General features: G+C 41.1%; 1 protein-coding gene and 1 long non-coding RNA gene across 3 annotated transcripts in view; both read left to right on the top strand.

Annotated features, from left to right (window-relative positions):
• Nucleotides 1–233, top strand: part of LOC109324031 — a 2,747-nt gene extending 2,514 nt beyond the window's left edge. Inside the window, exon 3 of the long non-coding RNA XR_002104833.1 lies at nucleotides 95–233. This is a non-coding gene — a long non-coding RNA (uncharacterized LOC109324031). The remainder of the gene's footprint in view (nucleotides 1–94) is intronic.
• Nucleotides 1–20,612, top strand: part of ATRNL1 (attractin like 1) — a 969,676-nt gene that overhangs the window by 798,415 nt on the left and 150,649 nt on the right. The gene's annotated exons all lie outside the window — the stretch shown is intronic.

Here is a 20,612-nt window from a genome sequence, read left to right as displayed (position 1 = left end):
CCCCCATACCTCACACTTCCACTCACCATACCCACACACCCCCATTCCCCAACCATACCCACACATACACCCCCTGCACAATATACAAGATTAGGGCTGTATTTTGAGCTATTATGCAATTGCCTCTAGATACATGATGAAAACATGCATAAATCAGGACAAAGGTATTTTTTAAAATAAAATTAAAATAAGTTATAGTAGATGTTGGATTTTTTTATCGTATGATTTGTGGGAGGGTTTCTGGTTTCAAGATGGCAGCACCCTCCCTCCCAAAAGGAGTACTTTCGGGGCCAGGGAAGGGACTTCCAGTGGCAAAGGTCAGGGGTTAGAGGTGGGACTTCTGGTCCCAAGATGACAACCGGGGCGGGGCACCCATCAAGGGGCAGAGCTACCCTTGTGGTCCTCGGCAGCTCACCCACACTTGTTAAATGGCCCTCCATCCAAAATCATTACCCGCCCCTGCTATAAGCAAAGTGGGGACAGATGAAGAAAAGGAGGAAGTGCTGTGAAGGGAGAAGCTGAAGGAAGAAGGAGGAGTCATGTGAGTTTGGGAAGAGGGGAGACAGAGTAAAGCAGTCATGGGAAGGAAGAATAATAGAGTGATTCATATGGAGAGGAAGAAAATAGATGAGATAAGGAAGAGGGAGCTTTAGATAGAAAGAAGTGACCAAGGAGAATGAGAAGGTTTGGGGAGGGAAATGAGGCATCACGGGATATTGGTGCAGAGGTAAGACAGCAATACTTATGCTGAGAGAGAGTTGGTGAAGAGAGAAGAGAGTCAAGTGTTATGGAAGAGAGAGGTAAAAAACAGGCATGGAGGATACTATAAGAGAGAGGGGAATCCATTCATTTCCCTCTAATGGAGAGGAAAGGAAAGATGAATGGGATTTTGCAGGGAATAATGGGGGCAAAACATGATATCAGTTGCTCTCAACCTTTTTAGACTCAAGGTACCCTGTGGAAAATGTGAGTTTTGAGTTTTCACTCATTTTTTTGAATAGAGAAAATAGTAGGGCAATTCTTCTGTTGCAAATAACTCAGACCACACAGGGTCAGAATGTTTTTGACACAGTGAATTCCCCTTTGAAGTCTCTGGTTTATATTGTGAATCATATAGATGTTTGCACACCTAACAGTGTTACTATTGTGTGGCACCCCGCAGCACCCTTAGAAAGATCTGCTGGCATCGTTGGAGTGCTATGGCATCCAGGTTGGGAATTGTTGCTCTATTTGGGGAGAATGATGCTGTGAAACAAAAAACATTAACCACAGTTTATAGCTGAGGAAGTCCTTAAAGGACATTTGCCTGAAGATTTCTTGAGAACCAACAAGGATGATCAGAAATTACTAAAATGAGAGGGGTCTTTTAGCAGGGGATGTGGATGGGAGATAAAATTTAGAATCAAAATACTGTGTTTCTTGGTGATATGTGGCATTTTTTCTACCATCAGGAAATTCTTTGCCCCTTCCCTAATATTGTTTGCAAAATTTCTCCATTGACCATGCTTATTTCTGGTTAAATAATCTAAAATAATTTCCAGTGCTCATGTGTTTCAAAGTTACATTTTTGGTGAAGTAGGAAGTCAAGTTCTTAATGAGTTAGGGCCTTGCAGCACATTAATTTTCGGTGGTGCCTAGAGCTCTTAACCTCTTGATTTTCACACATTATTAATGCTTAAAACTAGTTTTAAGTGCACTTCAGGCAGCTTGAAGTAACACCACTCCAGGGCAGGTTTATCTCTGATCCATGTTACCCAGATCATGTTCCATTAATGTGTGGCTGCTCCCCACAGATGAGCTGCCCAAGTTGCAGTCCTTCAGCATCCCATGTTACAGTGTCCCCTCCCACACCCTCCTGTTCTTTGTGGGCAAACTTTCCACCCCTTGAACTCCACTGCCCAGGGGGCAGTTCTGGCACCAGTACAACTCCCCCTCCCACTCCTGAGGGTTTGACCTTCCCAACCTCCAAGATGCAACCCCATGCAAAATGTCCTCAGACAACATGCCAGCTAGCCAGGTCTCAGGGCACAGACAAGACCAGAAGTGGGGTTTTGGGGAGATGAGGGGGACAAGGTAGGGAGCCTCAGATCCCTATGAGCTGGAGCTTCCTTCCCAGGGCAGAGCCAGTAGCTCCCCCAAAAGCACTTTCGCCCACTGCTCCCACCTCCCAGCCCCCCCAGGAAGCACACTCTGCACCCGCCACACCCCATTCTAAAATACCAATTTATTAAAACATAAGACCTTCTTTAATTTACTTCCTCTTCAATTTTTTTTTCTTTTTTTTTTCTTTGCTTTCTTCTATTTTACCCTTCAGTGGCTGACATACTTCATGTCACCACCATTCCCCCAGCCCCATTTCCTATCCACCTCCCCTTTCATTACCCACCTTTATCCCATTAACTCTCTGCCTCCCAACTGCAAGTTCCTGCCTCAGTCCATCTCTGATGCACACCCACCTAGAGCAGGAATAGAAATCTGTCCTGCCTCACCAACCCTGTAGTAGCTCACAGCTGTAGCTCCCAGTCGGCCCTCTGTTCACCAGCCCTCTAGTGGCAAGGTGCAGCTGTGCAGGTAGGAGACAGTCAGAGAAGGTTTTTAGCCCAAAGGTGTAACTGCTCCAAACTGAAGCTGGTACTAACACTGATCAATATTTTACCAGCTCAAAATGCAGCATGTAAGGGCCTTGTTACATGGTAATTTTGGGCAGTTCCTAGACCTCTTAACGCCTGTATTGGCTGCACATTAACACCTAAAGCTAGTTTTGGGCACTTGTTAGGCAGCTCAAAGTTACTCCATTCCTGTGCAGGATTATCTCTGATCTGTGTTATGCAGCTTGTGTTATACTAAGGTATAACCACCGTTGCTGCTCTCTGGGCAGGGGCTGAGTAGGGAGGTTAACCTGCTTGCTCCCCTGGGACAGACAGCCTCGGTAGTCACAAGTAAGTAATGCACTGGGGGCAGTAGGAGGCAGGATATGAGGGAAAGCCCTGGGGTGTTGGGGGAGCGGGCAACCAGAAGAGCCCTAAGGGGCAGGGAGAAAGCCCAAAGGGGTGGGGGGTATTCTTACCTTTGAGGCCCTCGCTGGCTTGAAATGTGACTGCTCCAAACACAAGCTAACACTAACACCAATCAATATTTGTGCGGCTCACATTGCAAGATCTAAAAGGCCCTTAACAGTCAACAAAAGATCTCATGCCTTCTTATGAAAAAGTAGGGATTGTTTCAATTCCTAGCCAGTACTGTTAGGGAAGTGACCTATTGCAATTCTTCATTTCCTGTCATAAACTGGCTTGCAGCATTAAATAGCTGTCCTGTTTCATCACAGAAGTAACTTTTTCCTTCTCACTAAAGCAGTTAAATCTGATACAAGTGGAAACCTAATTCTTTCTTTGCTTTTCCTTGCTTTTCTTTTTAATCATTCACTATACAGCAGTGTAAGTATAGAGTATTATGCTGTGTGAGTTTTAGCAGTGTAGAAATAATAGTCCAGGACAAAACTAATATCTACTAGCTGCCATCAGCACAAGAAAACAAATATTGGCTTCATATATGTGGATTTTCAGGGCATCTATTTAATCTGAGAACCCATTTTTATCTTAAAAATAGGATGGAGAAGTGTTTCTGGGTGTTGTGTAATTTAATTGAAATATCTATTTGGGCCATTTACCATTCCACGCCTCTGACACTAAAATCTCATCAGTGGCCCTGAAGATCAAACCACTGCAAGGAATGCCTTTGAAGGAGTGAAGATAGCCTTTATTTTATAGGTTTGCTGTTAGAATCATCCACTAAAGACAGAATAATGGTCCCAAAGAACTATATTCAGATGAAGATGATTGTGCATGTAGATCCCAAGGCCCTTCAGGAAATGGTGGACCTTTGACCTTGGATGAGGAATGCACATGAAAGACATTGGGCTGAAAGACTTTGTCTGTTACCATTCTTCTGAACTGCAAATATCTGAACGAGATAAAGGAAGCAAAATTCACAGCAGACCTTCTAAAGGGCACAGAAACCGAGTAGCTGACATTGGGACTCAGCCAACCTGCCTTGTTGCTTTGCAATATTATACCTGCCTACTCAGTGCCTTCAACCTTCCTGCAGCTAGAAAACACCCAAAACCTTACTTTTTGTTGTTGTTGGCTATGTTGAATTTATTTCTATTTTCTGCTTGGAATGATTTAGCTGTTTTAAATTGCTTTGGGTTGCTGTAGTGACTCTAGAACCTCATGGATTGGTGTCTCAAATATGTATGTAATATATTATATATGAAGATGAGATTTTTTTTTTTTTTGAGGTAAATGCAAAAATGATGCCAAGTATTATACTTAGCTTGCTGACTTAATGCCGTGCCTTTGCCTGCAGCTGAATGAGTACTTAAATACTATGCTTTATTTTTCTTCATAGTTAATGACTTGCCCAAGTTTAAAATGCCAAGAGTTCATTAACTGATTCAGTGAACTGGCATTCACAATATGGTCAGCCCTGGCTACCTGGGCATTCAGATGGATTTATTACTCTAACATATTGAGCTATGATTAAGTCAATATGAAAACTTCTAGTGATTTCAAAAGTTTTGTTTACACAATGTTCCCTATCCTTGTAACTTTTAATAAATCTATAAATATACCCTTGTTTTAAGATGTAGCTGTGTTATACTGTTTGAGATGTTACAGTGTATGGATTTCATGTAATAATTTAGGCTGTGCTTAACCTGTACCTTACATTTGATTCTCATTGTTATATTAATGGGTGTGTACCGGAGTGTGTATGTTGTGTGCATGGCTATTGCAAAAAAAAAAAAAATGGGAGTAGCTGAACTTTTGTCCCCTTTGTGGACTCTTTTAATGCACCCCTTTCTCCTGTGTGTCAGGCTTCTCTAATTTCCCTAGGTCTTACATTGCATAGTAGCTTAGGGGCTGGTATGCTTACCCAGCCATGCTTACCCAACTAGTCTGCCTGAGTTCAGGCATCTATAGTTCTTCCTTTCGAAAGTCTATAACCACTGATACATTTAGAGGTAGTTAGTTGTGTTAGTCTGAGGTCAGGGTGGGGTGGCATCCTAGGGTACGTACTGTCCTGGGGGGATGAACCAAGCCCCAGTGTCACGGTGGGCCGGGGTGGCAATTGAACACGGAAACAGGCTGGGTTTTCTGGTGAGGAGAACTGAGACTCTTGAATCGTTCTTTCCTTAAAGTAACAAGGGTTTATTAGCTTACACTTTTAGGCGTAGGAAGTGATGAATCTTCGGTTACAGTTTAGTTGAACACAAATACAACAAGGGGGTCTGTTGGCCCACAGGTTCCCCAACAAGTCCTTGCTATCTACCCCCTGAGGGATAGGTGCGGCTGCCTGTTGGTTAGTCCTAGGGCTGGTCAACAGCTCATATATAGGAACATAGACAAACGAACTGTAACTAATGAACCGCCGAATGATTGTCGTGACGCCAGTTCGAGAACAAGATGTGTGAGACGTGTCATGGCTTGAAGGTCGGGCTGATCGTGGAGGGATATGCCTCTGCGATGAATCCAAGCCGTGGTCAAAGAGAACGCCGAAAATCAGAATAAGGTAAAAGTCAATCCGGAGTGTGGAGTCCCGAGGGGAGATTGGGAAGTTCTCTCCCTCTCACAGATCCAAGCAACAACAGCCTCTGTATGAAGGTGGAGCAACTCCCTCCATCCGCCGATCACTCACAATATCAAAATCACTAGCAAATACCAACTTATAACACCACCAACTCATTAACCAACCCGCCTGAAACCAACTCCACACCCTCTGAGGGGCTCACGGGTCTTTATCCCAAACCTGTAGCCAATCAAATCGTTTTCTGGCTAGAAAGTTCTGGTCTAATTACGTCAGAGCAGTTCCCTCTGAGCCTGCGCTCAGTCAGAAGCCCCACACGTTTTGAGCATGTGCGAGTTAGAAACTGGGTCAGGACTGACTGACAGCCTCAAAGGTCACACAAGGGGCAGCTCTGGTTGTGCTGTGCAATTTTCCACTCATAGTCAAACCAACTTCCAGCATTAGCAGCATTCACAATCAAAAAAAATTTTTTTTCCACACACACAAGTGTTGCATTTAAATTAACCTACTCAAGGTTGAGTTGGTTTAAATGCTCCAGGGTGCAGGAGTTCACAGGGCTGAAGTTGCTCTATGAATGGTGCACCCAATCTAAAGTGGTTTACATCAGAGGTGAACTAACTTTAGATCGATAAAGAGTAAATGCAGTCTAGCAAGAGTTTACCTGACCCAGTGAATGCCTGCACATGTTCACAGCACAGCTCTGGGGCTGGGAGAGCCACTCACCACAACCCCAAGGCTATGCTGCTCATCCACCCTGACCCTAACTGGGCTAATTTTAGCCTCCTGTAACTACCCCCTTTTGAGCAGACGGCATCCCATGCTGACCTGCCAATGACCCCTCACAGTGGCAAGTACTTACAGACTTGCCAGCCCCCTGGATCCACCAACTCCCCTGACCGCCCTGTAGATGTGCTAGCTCCCCCCCCCCCCATGTTACCTCTGGCTACCCGTGCCACTCTTGGCAAGCAGCAAACACCTGCATGTGCTGCTCCCAGTTTAGGCTTAGGGATCTTAAATTAGGTGGCACTTGCACCCATTTTGATTCTTGGTCCACCCAAAGTTTTAAACCATCTGCCTGACAGTGGCAGCAGCATTTCTAGTCAGGCAGTATTGAGGGAGTCACTTGACTTAATGGTTCATTATAATCTCCCTGATCCCTTCTAAACTCTTCATTCCACAGGTGTTTATGACCCTCTCTTCTTTTTAACGCTCTTGATGTTTCCCTTCTCAAGATCCTTTGTTTTATCTCTTAGCTACTCCTGGTAATGAGCTCCTATTTCACAACCCTACAGATTACCCATTCCTATGAAGTTATAGTTGTTTTTGCTTTAATCTCAAACTGAATCATCAAGTCCTAAACTCGTTGTGTATTAGTAAAGCTTCTAGTTGTTTTTTAACTGGAGAAAAATGTGCTCTTTTTGTGTGATAATGAACCTCACCATTTGCACTCCCATTTTCAAAATTCTAGATCTGCCCATGGTGATGTCAAAAATATATAGTGATTTGAGGAAGTAGGCAGCCATCTGTGAAAACTTATGGGTCTCTGACCAAGTTAGGCTCTAAGGCTGTGTGTAGACGAAATGAGAGGCATGCGTGCACGACGCTTAAATGGGCTACGTGCTTTTGCGCTGCTTAATGGTGTCAGTGTTTGCATGAGTCAGGGGCATATTGCGCATTAATTCAAGCTGCTGTAGGAAATTCGGTGGTGTAATGGGCCTTAAATGACTTAGGGTGCAGCAAACTAAAACTCCTTCAAGTTTGGTTCACCTTCAAGGAATTTTAGTTTGCTGCCCCTAGAGCCTCAGAGTGAAGCACCGGGCTCCGTGCAGCTCCACGGCTCTGCAAGAAGTCCTGTAGGCAGCCTGGCAGCATCCTGGGAAAGCAAGCTCTGCCCAAGAAAAGCGGTGAGCCTGATATATTTTTTAAAACCCACCGCTTCAATTTAGGACCCCTGTTTCATCTACACACGCCCTAAGGTGCCACCCTACCCTGCCTCCCGACTGATGTACATAATGCCATTCTTAATGCTATGTGATATTAAAGTACTATTAACATAAAACCTCCTCTGCAAGCTGTCTTTGGCCAAAAAGCAGGCTATTCAAAATGAAGAATACCACAGCGCTCCAAAACCATACTACAAGAATAGTTTAAGCGTTGTCTTTTATAAGAACCCTTAAGTATTTATACAGGGGCGGCTTATATTGAACCATTTTCTTTTCCTGCTTTTTTTTTTCCCTAATAATATTCTTTTAAACCAAACAAGCAACTACCTTATTAACAATGTTAATTTACAGTACTCATAATTATTATAGAGCAGCTTTACTTGCACACATGCCCATTCCACCCTGTTCAGGAGGAAAAAAATCATTTGGCCGGTCTGGGCAGATCTTTAGTTTGCAGAAGAGAATGCCAGGCTCTTCTGGCGGGTGAATTATAAAGATTTGGCACTTTGCTTAAAATATTTCTGCCCTTTGCAGAAGTGAGTGAGTAACCAACAGGTGACAAGCTTGTACTGAAACCACTGAAAGGGGATTAAGTTTTTTCTTTTGTCATTAATGACTGCTCTTGGCCCCATCTTTCTCATTGCTTGTTTAATTTTTTTTCAAAATTAGTAAAATAATTGCTTTAAGAAAATCATTACAATTCTGCTATATGATTTTGAAAGGGTGTTTTACAATTTCAACTGAAAATATTGTTATTATTTACAATTCAGCATTTTAGCCTACTATTCATCTACAGATATAAAAATATAAGCACTCTTAACTCCTGACTGTTCCCCCGCACCCTGCAAGGGTGTGACATTGAGACATGATATAAGCCAAAAACGAAATGTATCTTATTATGTTGGACCCAAAAAAATCTCTGTTTGTCCTTTCTTACCGTGCCTTCATCTCCGTTTGTGGAGATCACTAGTGTTAAATCTCGTGTGCCTGACTAAATGCTCTACTTTTAGAACTTGGGGTTTGGAGGTTTTTCAAATGATTTTTCTTAGTCTAGAGGCCGTAACTGAAACGCTGAATCTAACATGGCCAAAGTGGTGTGCCTTCATATCATTTCCTTTGAAACACTCTTGTTTTTCCTATAAGTACTTCCTGGACTTCACACAATAGCTAAGAAAATGTAAGCTAGTGGAATGCTAAAAGGAGTCAGGTGATAGGTGGATGTATAAACAGGCAAATTCTGAGTAGCATTAGACAAGCAGTATTACTTTTTGTAAAGAAAAGTGGTGGAATGCTCTCCCCAGTTTGGTGTCACCAATTTATAAAGGATGTCAAAAATCTGAGGGACAAGCACTATAAGAATCATTCAAGGTCTGGAAAAAATGACTTGCAATAAGCAACTCAAAAGTTTTCAATCTATTTTCCTTATCAAAGAGAAGGTTAAAGGATGATATAATCCCAGTCTAAGTACCTGAGAGAATATCTGATGTTAGGCGGCTCATTAATCATAGAGACAAAAATATAATGAGATCCAGTGACTGGAAGATGACATTGGAAACATCTGAACTGGAAGTAAGGTACAAATTTTTAACAGCTGGAGCAATTTATCTTTGAAATAAAGGAATATAATAGATCCATCCATCAGCTGAAGTCCTTAAATCAAAATTAGGGGGTCCTTAAAAGACTTGTTCGATATCAAGTTCAAGTTACTGACTTATTCAAGAATTACTGGGTGAGATTCTTTGGTGTGTGTTATGCAGGAGATCAGATGTGGCAATTATAAAACCGTAATTGATATAGTTATGAGGATGTGGGAGTGGTTCCCAAAATGGGACAAAAAGTAGACATTAAAAAGGGGAAAGAAAGCTAATGCATCCTCTGGTGTTGGCATAAGAGCACTTCTATAACATAACTTCTAAGCAGCAACCAAAAAAGAAGAGACTTACCACACACCCTTCTTTTGAGACTTATCACACAACCCCCAACCCCCCCATTTTTAATATAGTTACCAGACCGAGTCTCTCAAGTGTCAGCCTTCTCCATGTCCACAAATCACTGCCTTTTTACTTGAATGAAATTTGCTGCTACTTTTCTGGGTTTGCAGAACAAATGCAACACATCTCCTTCACCTGCCTTTAGCATTACTGGATACAGGGGGTCATACTTCAAGCCTCTGAGCCAGCTCCTTGACCCTACTTAGTTTTTTATGCTATCGAATCTAAGATCAATATAACTGAAAACCTGGCCCTTCCATCTCCCTGCAACTTTTTTTTCTCCATTTCGAACTTTTCTTTCAGCAAAATGAAAAGAAATGTCTTGAAACACAAGATTCATAAATATGACAGTCAAATGGGTTCATTGTGATTACTTAGTCTGACCTTCTCCATGACACAGGCAATATAAATCAATCCTGAATCAATTCTTAAATTTTCCTTCAACTAGAGCATATATTTTAGAAAAAACATCCAACTGTAATTTTAAAAATTACCAGTAATAGGATATAACCACAACCTGTTGGAAGCTGCTCTTATGATTAATTATAACCTCAATATTATAAAAAGAGAAAAGACAAATGCCTACTTCAGATTTGTCTAGCTTCCACTTCCATCACAGGCTCCTCATATACTTTTGTCTGCTAGACTGAAGAGCCCATTATCAAAGTGTTTTTACCCTCTCATGTAGATATGTGTTGACTTATGATCAAGTCATCCCTTACCTTTCTTTCTGAAAAGTTAAATAAATTGAGCTCTAGGTTTTCTTACAATAAGAAAAGTTCCCTGTATTCCAATCTTGACAGTACTTCTAGGATTTTAACTTTTCTTCAAAATTTTGAAGCCGCACTGTTGCATTCTTGGTCCTTTGCTATCCAGAGGACAAGAGCCTATTGCATGCTGAGAAGGATCAGTTCTCTCCACAGCTATGTTTGCTGTCTTGAGCAGTGGTCTCCAGACTTTTTTGATCATGCACCCCATCAGTAAAAATTTTTCGAACACGCACCCCCAATATATGTATATTTATATTTGCTCACCCCATCAGTAAAAAATTTTTAAGCACGCACCCCCAATATATGTATAAATATGTATTATGTATTTATATAACTATAAATAGAAGTTCTCATATGTTCTTCCCGCAACCCAATGGATCCTCTTGCACACCCCCTGGGGTGCGTGCACCCCACTTTGGACACTACTGGTCTAGAGGAAGAATTGTTGCAAGCAATATTTCAAGAAATTCTGGGATGGAGACTTTTAGCTACCTCCTAGAGAACCACAGCTCATCCTTAGTCTTCTTCATCTTCTGTGTACTTTGCCATTTTCTTCCAGCTGTTGCAGACTCTGAAGCTATAGCCTTTCATCTGGTTGAGAAAAAAAAAGATATTTTTTGGCTTCTGCATTCACTGTTTGCATTCATTAAACTTCACTGGGTGCATCTACACTTGCAATTGAAGTGAAGCAATGAACTCCAAAGCATTTTGAGCCAGAGGGGCGCAGCGTCTACATATACTCCCGGGACAGCAGCAGTTTGATCCAGGATGGAGCAGGCCCAGGCTGGCAGGGGACATGAGGAGGGTCAGCCCCGGGCTCTGGGTGGCAGTGTCAGGTGGCAGAGGGGCTGGCTGGGGCACAAGGCTACTGAAAGTGTGGGGTTGTGTGGCTAGACAGCAGGCAGGAGACTGGCCTCTGGCTAGCTGGGCTGACCGGCACATTTTGCACCTGCCGTCGGTGTCTACACATGCGTTTAATCATAGTAAATTACTCCAGCAGTACCATCTTATGCAGGGATAAATTAGTTTACTGTGGCCTAATACCATTGCATATGTAGGCAGCGATGCTTTCCTCCACAGCTAATTAGTCTACTCCACAGTAAAGCACATGTATAGATGCACCCACTGGATAGGTAAAGTAATAGTAATTCTATATAGTGTTGCTTCCTTTTGGTTATCAGTTGGCTTTGTTCAGACAACTCGTTTACGTTCTAACCAGATGCACTGTTTTTAGATGCTTCTGTATCATTTTCTCAAACTGCTGACCAAATGCCCTACTTTTGTAAGTCAGCATTATTCAAAGGACCCTAGCGTGCCCAATAATGATTGTCCCCATTTCAGTTGCTACATTTGTCAAATAAAAATCAGACTTAGGTACAGGAAGCATGAGGTGTTGGTTGTCATAACACATGCCACCCTATGCACTCTTCCCTCTGGACTTCTCTCTCATGCTGACGGGATCAGAGCAGCTTTGTTCTGGACTGGATGATTTCCTTTGCTTAGCAAATTCTGATTGCTTCACACCTCAATCACAGTGCTGTCTTACCAGAGACTGAGTTAACCTTCGAAATCACAGGACTGCCTCTTCAGCCTTAGATCAGTCAAGCCCTTTTATGATTTTATTATCTTTCAGTTTGTCTTAACTGCTTGGTGCAGGGGGCTGGACCCGATGATCTTCCGAGGTCCCTTCTGGCCCTACAATCTATGAATCTATGATTTCACCTTCTTTTTAATACTCCTGCTTAAAAATAGATCCTTGATATGTTTCTGTTTTATCTGAAATGCAATACTCCCTTGTCTTAAATACAGTTTCTTAGTTAACTTCCTCTGCCTGAGTTAACTGAAAACTATTAAGCTCATCAAGTGCTTCAAATCCAGCTATTGTCAGAAATAAATCGTTTTATGACTGTCTGCCTTTTTGTTGGTACACTGTACCTCTGGATACAAGAAATGTTCTCTTTTAACTCTTTTCTGTATTTCCAGAGTTTTAGCATTGGTACAGATTTTAACTGGGCCTTCTCTCCGCTTAAGATATTTTCTGTCTCACTGCCCAGTACCACGTGGCAGCCAGTGATCACTTTGTGCTGAGTGTGCTTTCAGGAGATCTGTGTTCTGTGCGCGTTTCCAACTAGCTATGCATGTAGAGCTTCATGGTTTCCACAGTGCAGACTCCTTTTCTAGGAAGCTCAGACCTTGAAGTCACAATCCCCAATACAACAGGAAACATCAGCCCTCCTCATTTTTGAAATGGCCACTTAATCATCTCAGCATGTCTTGATTTGGCCTTAACCTTAGATATCTGTTGATTCTCAGTTGCTCTCAGTATTGCTTCTAGATAAGTCCCACTTTCTTAGCATTGCTTTATATAGCATCTGCTTTTGGTAACTGCTCTTGCTGGGAAGAATGAGATAAGAGATGCAAGAAGAAAACTACTCTCAGAAATGTTGTTCATCGTGGCCCTTTTCCCTATATCCCTCCAATATTCCTTTGAAGTTTGTTGCCTGGAGCGGTGGGAGAAGGGCTTGATTTGGGGGTTTGTTTGTGTTTTTCTGTATTTTTTTGGTGTGTGTTTTACTTTTTTACTTATGTATTTTGTTCTACAAGTCTACAAAAGAAGAATAAGCTTATAAGTCAGAAGAAAACGTACACAAAGGAAGAAAGCTTGTACACTCTTTCTGACATCCTGCTTCTGGTAGGTGGAGCCAAAATGATCTTTGAATCATTGAAACATCGTAGCAACATCTCAAACAGGTTGGGAGAAAAGAGGACCAAAGCAACGAGAATTGCCCGTTAGTAATTTTCCCTTGAGAGCCATGAAATGACTGGCCCTGAATCTTAAAAGCTTTTTTGAGGACCACATATAAAGTCGGTTTGCTCCAAGGTACTGTCTTCAAGGAAAGTGTGAACCTTGATATGAATTTGACACAAGTCCGAAGAATGTCAGTTTTGTTGGTTTCATTGCCCGTTTGTTCTGCTGTCTAATATCTACATTGCTTGTCTCACACAGCTCTGAACCTTAGTTCCTTCAGGGTATATGAGACAGCTGCTGCAATTCTGGCAGCAATTTTGTAAGTCTTCTGTGGCTCTGTATTTCATAATAAGTATAGGTCTTTCCACTTCTAAGAATGGACAGATTTTTTATATATATACTTTTTTCCCCTTTATATGAGCATCTGTATTCCAGTGATCATCATTATGATTTCAAAAGCTACGTGTCTGAGAACCTAATGCATGAGTTATTTCGCAGGTCTGTCACTGTACTAATAATACCTTATCTACTCTACATGATAACAGTGGTATCGTGAAAATCCCAACCAGATTTTTCAAGGACTGTAAAGAAGTTGGGTACCCAAACACCAATGAATGGCAGTGCCAAAATCTCATTAACTTCTTCGAAAATCTCAATCTAAATGCTAAGATATTATATTTCCTGTTTTTTGAAGACAAATTCGAACCTCCATCATCAGAATCAAAATGGTATTAAATAATCAAACATTCTGTGTGGTTAGATTTCAAAGGCAAAGCACCTCAGCCGCAATGAGGAATTAATCCATCATTTTTTCTTTTAGAAAAAAATATCTCAAAATGCTAAGGTTTTCCTATTTGCATTATTCATATTTATTAGGATTTACATGGTGTCATTGTATTGTTTTCTTTTCTTTTTTTAAATTTCTCTGCTCTCCCCAAGGGTTCATTGCCTGATCTCAAGATACACACTTTGCAAAAGTATCCAGAAGAAAAGTGGGGATAGAAGTGGTAGTCAAGTGATATGCTTTATTTTGTACCAAGTCAAACAATTTAGCTTTCAGATAACAAGAAAATAAAATATAATGTGAGTTGTCAAAAAGCTGACACTCTAAATACCAGAAAATATTAAAATCTATTGTGAAGAAAAAGAAAAAGCATGAATCACTCCATCTCATGACACATTTCAAAACTGCCATACATAGCACAAATTATAGTGTGTTTGATGGTATCAGGGATAATAGTACTTGAGAGTTCCTCTCTGAGCACCTAGCATTACCACTAAAAGGGTTCAATTGTCTTGGCTTACAGTATATAGGTGCATAGAAAAGATTAAGGTTGCAATTGCTAAAAATAAAAACCCAATACAAGAACAAAATTACTGCTAATAACTTTAGTCAAAGAAAAAATAATTTCACATGTCATATTTTATATTCTTCCTGCAGTCCCAATTTGTGTCTGCCTGTAAAATATTTCTCTGTCTTTGTACTGTCTTCTTTATAAATTCTGTCTAATATATCATACAGGTGTGCTCTAATGAACACCCTGGAACACATTATATTTAACTTCATTCACTGGTTTGTATTCAAAAGAAAATAATGTGCATTTCTATTGCTGTATATAATATTCATATAGATAGAGGAGGCATGAGTCAGAAATGATCTTTGTGACATTATTCAAAGCATTATTGGCCTAACACTAAATTTATATTTCCAGTTGCATAAAAGCATCTGAGGATGAATAGGAAGGTATCTCAAACCCAGACAGATGTAGACAGAGTGATAGTAATTCAGAGAAAAATATCAACAGTAACTAAGGATTGGGAGAGATTGATTTAAGACTTCTGGCAAGGCAGTGATCGTTCTGGCCCCAAGCCAAAAAAGCACTTAAGCCCTTACTGAACTTAAGCAAGTAGTCCCATTAAAATTAATAGAACTACTTGCATGCCTAAAGGTAAGCACCTGCTTAACTTTTCTTTCCGAAAGAAAAGTTAAGAATGGTTTGGAGGCCATAGAAGTCAACAGAAAGACTCTGTTGATGGCCAGTGGGGTTTGGATGAGGCTCAAAATTGTTATAATGGGTTTAAGTAACATTTTCTTTATAGCAGTGTGGTTCGGTAAACGAGATTTGGGTTTATAAGCCAGGACACTCCTAAATCCAAGTCCTTATCTGTCAACATGTCAGCAAAGGCTGGTACATAAAGCGTCCATTGAAAAAACTAATGAAAAATGTGCTGTCTCCAAAAATGGTGATCACCTACAACTTTTCTCAATGTTATTGAAGCCATAAACTGGCATCTTACTTCAGGCTGGTTATCACCTCACATTCCCTGTAATGAGAAAGAAACCACATTGCCCTCAAATGGTGGTTTCCTATGGTATCAAGGGGTTGAGAGAAACATTTGGTCCTGTTGAAAATGCCTTTCTCAACATGGCCTCTTGAAGGCAGCCTGTGGCTTCATTCCCATTGAGAACAAGGAAATGATGTTCATTTTGGCAGAGGACTGTTCTCCATAGGATTTTCTCTAAACAAGTACCCTTAGCAATGCTTAAAAAGGGATGTTCGATTTTGAACCACATTAAAGGGAAATGACAATCAGGCCTAAAGAAAATTCTTCAAGAAGAGTATATATGCAGGATTTCAGTGAGGTTAAGTTGTACAGGGCGTTTCAACCATCCATCTGCTGTTGTCTAGATGCTTCACAAGAAAATAAAGACCTGACATTTGGTGGTAAGTTTCTTTAGTGACCCATCTTTAGCTCATTTTAATTCTTAAACTAATTGATGGCTTATTTTTAAACTCTTATAAACTTCCTTCTGTATGCTAATAGTAAGCAATGTAATTTTGAGGCAGATATATTGTAGTTTTTACATGTAAGAAGGTGATTCTGCTCTACTTGCAGAACTGAACTGTAATTACAGAGCCGTAGTGAGTGCCTCCATAATGAGATGTTCAAATGCACCCCCTCTGGAATATGACTGTAGAAGCCCTGTACTTGCCCAAGTGGTAACATACCTGGAATATCAAGAGGGGAAGCTGTAAAGAGAAAGAGGTAGAGGCCCACTACTGGAACAGCTGGAAAGAAGGAGAAAATAACAGTGACTCAAAAAAGCAGTAAAAAAGATATGTGCACGTATAATATGTGTCATATACCTTTGGACATAATTATATTAAGGGTCACTCTCATTGCCAGCAGTTCATTCCAATAATGTATTGAGGTAACATGCTTTAACCTCCATCACAAGATGGTTGCTTTTTCATCCTTGTAGAGGAAGCACAGCTAAATGAAAGGAAGTTGCAGATTCTCTTCTATTTCACGCATCTTTCAGTAGGACCACTTGCTCCAGCCAGTGACCCCAATGCAAACCTGGAAGCCCAGGGGGTTGCTCGGGTATCATCAAGGGCAAAGTTTTCCTGCAGAGCTGGAAAAAATTCAGTTGAGTTTGCAGAACTGACAAATAAAAAAACGTAGCCTGTTCTTTGTGAGCTGAGTACATGTAATATACCATTAAGTGACAATAAACATAGAATGAAAAAGGGCTATTTCACAAAGTTTCACATTAAGCTAGCAGACTGACTGTATCACTGACTCTTATTTTTGAATAGCATAACAAATTGGGGAGATATGAAATGATTGGATGCATATTTTAGATTTTCTGCAGAAGTAGAAGAACAAAATCTGTCTCAGGATAACAGTGAAATAAAGAAAAGCACACACAAAGTTAATTATTAGCTAGCGGTTGCTGTCCCCAGGTGAAGCAATAGAGGACCTGTAGCTTGAGACACCTGAACAATATAGATTTGGATGGAGCCATTCTCATTTTCAGGCAACAAGCTAAATGACCAATTCCCGTAAATCTAACTTCTGTGCTAATCCAGTATTTGATTTTTTTTCTCTTTAAAGATCCCAAACCAGATGTGATTTCTCCTCCTCCCCTTTCTCTCTCTCCCTCCTCACAATAGCCTTGTATATTCAGCTATAAATTAGTAATGGCTTTTCGTCCCTGGATGCATTTTTGAACATACTGATGGGAACCAAGTTGTTTTTGTGGTTTAATGTAATTTCTAAAAGAGACACACTTGTAAAGGGAAATGCCATGTGTGTGCAAAATGTTGATGGTGACATAAAAGGCGCATTGCTGCAAATGACCTCAATATGGCCTCTAAGAAGCCTCAAATTCAAATGTAGTTGCATCGGAAATTATACCAGTAGCTGCCTGTGCCAGAAGGAGATCCCATGCTCCTGGTGCAGTGCACTGACTCATTAGCACTGCACTTTTACAGCGAGACAAAAAGGCTTGCACTATGTAGCAGTTGTGACTACTTAACGTAACATTGGTAAAGTGCTATCTCCCTTTTTACTCTCCTAGAATAAGCTCTCTCTTCATCTAGGAGATGAAGAGAGAGCTTATTCTAGGAGAGTAAAAAGGGAGGCTCAGACCCTCCATTTACCCTTAGAGGTGACAGCCTGCATTACTTTCTGGTTTACCCTCGCATCCTATGCTCCCAACCTGGGGAATTTGCTAGTATGCATAGAACTGGCATAACACAACTCCCCACAGCCCCCGGGACAGGGGACATAATGGAGTAATGGAAGTCTCACTCTTGCTAAACATACCTTTATCAAAACAGTGAAGCTGGCTCATTAATTTCCATTTTATATTATATTTTCAAAATTTCCTAAAGTTTTTTGTCAAATTCACAGGCTTATACCCATGCTAATTCTTCCCAGGAAGTACCAGTGGGCCTTTTCTTATTATTAAAGGAAAGTTAATGCAAGTAAATCCCGATGGGGTTTTGGTCTAAAGTTCTTTTAAAGCAATGTTTCTCCGTTGCAGTGCTGAGAGTGTTTTCGTACTGAACCCAAACGCTAAGACTTCAACCTGCAGGTCCATTTTCAGAAACCGGTTATTGAGCTCTCTGGTCTGAATGCAGACATCTGTCAGCAGATCTCTATCTTAGATGCATACAAAAGTGGCTGTCTTCTAATTTACATGAAGGAAAATATATAATCTATGTCATCCTGGGGGCGGGTGGAGGGCAGGCATACCTTATAATGTGTTAGCATGTGTTCCCATAGTAATAAGGAGACAATATATGAGGCTTTCAGTGAAGGTTTTTGGAATGTACCTTCCCAAAAGTATCATCCGAACTTCTCATTTGATACAAACTTTCTGAAATCGGATTGATTTATTACTTGTTGTGGTGCTGCTGTTGGATTTCTTAGTGTCTGAGCCAGTTTATGACCTCTTATTTGTTACATTGTGTTATAGCAAGACCAAGCAGCCCCACTGTGCCATGGGAAGTACGAAGTAAGAGACAGTCCTTGCCTAAGAGACAACGTTTGCAGTCTAACTGGACAAGGGTGATCAGGGAAGCCTAGAGGAGTGAAGTTAGTGGCTCAGTGTCATACGACAAGCACAGAGGAGTGGCAGAGCTGTGATTATAATCCCTGTTCTGGCACTCGGGCCAGTACCCTGCCCATTGGACTATGCCTCATCTTTCTCTCAATGGAGAGTATCTGAGAGACATCAGACAAAAATCTGAACCCCCCGTAGCTATAGACCCATGCCCGGCTTTAAATAGGAAATCTTGAGGAGACATTCCTTTGGTCCTTCCCTCCTTTCTCATAATATTTTCTCATTTTCATGTCTTTGTACAAAATTGTTCATCTGAACATAAAGTTACAATGTGATAATAATGTTTTGCTCCTGACAGAGGTCCTACGCTCTGAGAATTATGGTACCTAATATGAAATATTGCCCTCTCCTATGATATTGTCCTCTCCTTCCCCTCCTTCCCATTGGTAAAAAGTATTTAAAGGCACACTCAGTCTCCCTCAAAGGTCCTTGGAAAAAAATATTGCAAAGAACACCACAATATGGCAACAAATTCACTTATTTCCTCTTTAAGTTGCTGTGTAAAGTTTGGCCCCGCATGACTGACAAAATAATTTAATCTGTTTAATTTGTTGGAAGTGGAAACTGAATCTTGCTCATTAGTAATTTCAATCAGTATTGGCTCTTGCCAAGGTTTTATAGCTAAGATGCATATTTTGCTTGTTAGAATAACTGCAATCAATATGATGTGTGAACTTGTCCAGTATTTATTTTTAGCACGATGCCCACATTTTAATACCAAGAACTGAGCAGAATCCAGCAATTACTGAAAGACAATGTCCACATTCATTAATTTTCTTTTCCTAATTCATTTCACTCTCTGGTAACCTGATTTATTACCTCTGCTTTGTTTTGGCACTCTCCTCTTAAGTATGCGGGAGCACATCATGTTTTGGCACAGTGTGATGGAGTTTTCTACATAACTCTTCAGTTTGTCTTACTTTAACAGGTACGTATGTTTGAATAATGACCAAGTTAATTGGAGGTGAAGAGAAATAAGCCTTGTTTTGAAAGGATTGTATCCCATTAGAAATATGGCTTTAGCAGACACTGGAGATGAAGTCTAAAGTGAAAAGTCTTTAAAATTTAGGTTCTGCCAACTGAAAACTCAGTGTTTGGCATATTACACTCTTAAATGAGAAGAGCCAAATCTTTGATCATTCAGGCCAAGTCTCTGTTCCCTTCAATCACATTTTAGCAGAAAATTATGCCAAACAGCTGAACACATTTTGAAGAAAACCATCATCCACTTGAATTTAGTCTACCCAGATGCACTTTTTCTGGTCCTTAAACGTCCCCTTTCCAATCTGAGCGTGGCCACCATCAGTCCATCCAATTTCAGGAAAGCATAGGAAGCAGAGGTGTCCAACTCACCTCCTGCTCCCGGCTGAATCCAAACTACAGGGCTCCTTGTGAGCCAGATCTGACCTAGGACATGGGATGGAGCCAGTGCCAGTAGCAGCAGCAGCTCCAGCTCCCTCCCAGTGCACATGGTGGCATGCAGCATGATCCAGCTCCACTGGTACAGCTCTGACTCTAGGTCCACCACAGGGGATAGGGCACAGGGCACAGCAGCAGTAGGGCCAGAAACCAAGAAGCTAGTAGTGGTGATGGGCTAAGCAACCAGTGAGTGACAGGGACTGTGTTAGCCCTCTCTTGCCCTCCTGCTACCAATGGCCATGTCCACTGGGGTCCAGAGCCCCAGATTCTGTAGCAGTCTGCCCCATCCTGGCCATGCCACCCAATTTCCAGTGGCTCACGGTAGCCTGGTGGGCCAAATCCAGTGGCTCTACAGATCGGATACTTGACAGTCCTGGTATAAAGCACCTACTTTATTGGGAAGTATAGCTCTCCCATGTCCTTAGTTATTGAAATAGTCTCATAAGTTTGTTTCGTGTGTAAAGTCTTAGAATTTTCTTGTTCTATAATAATGCCATCAAAACTGCAGTGGAGGCCATGCTATTTGGAGTTACTGGCTAATAAAGTAACATAATTGGCATAATTTGAAATTTTAATTTTCACTAATCATAAACTCTAGAGACTTCCTGAGAGCCCATACTGGAAAATGCTCAAGTTTTAATTTATTGTAACGTTTTCAAGAACCAGAAGTATTTATGCTCATTGATACATTGATATGTTAGTGTGGGAATGGGAAGAAATAATGTATTGAAAAATAACACA

This window comes from Crocodylus porosus, unplaced genomic scaffold (genome assembly GCF_001723895.1).
Source record: "Crocodylus porosus isolate Cpor-Errol unplaced genomic scaffold, CroPor_comp1, whole genome shotgun sequence".
NCBI classification, from domain to species: Eukaryota; Metazoa; Chordata; order Crocodylia; family Crocodylidae; genus Crocodylus; species Crocodylus porosus.
The sequence above is the reverse complement of the archived record's forward strand: the minus strand, read 5'-3'. Positions and strand labels throughout refer to the sequence as shown.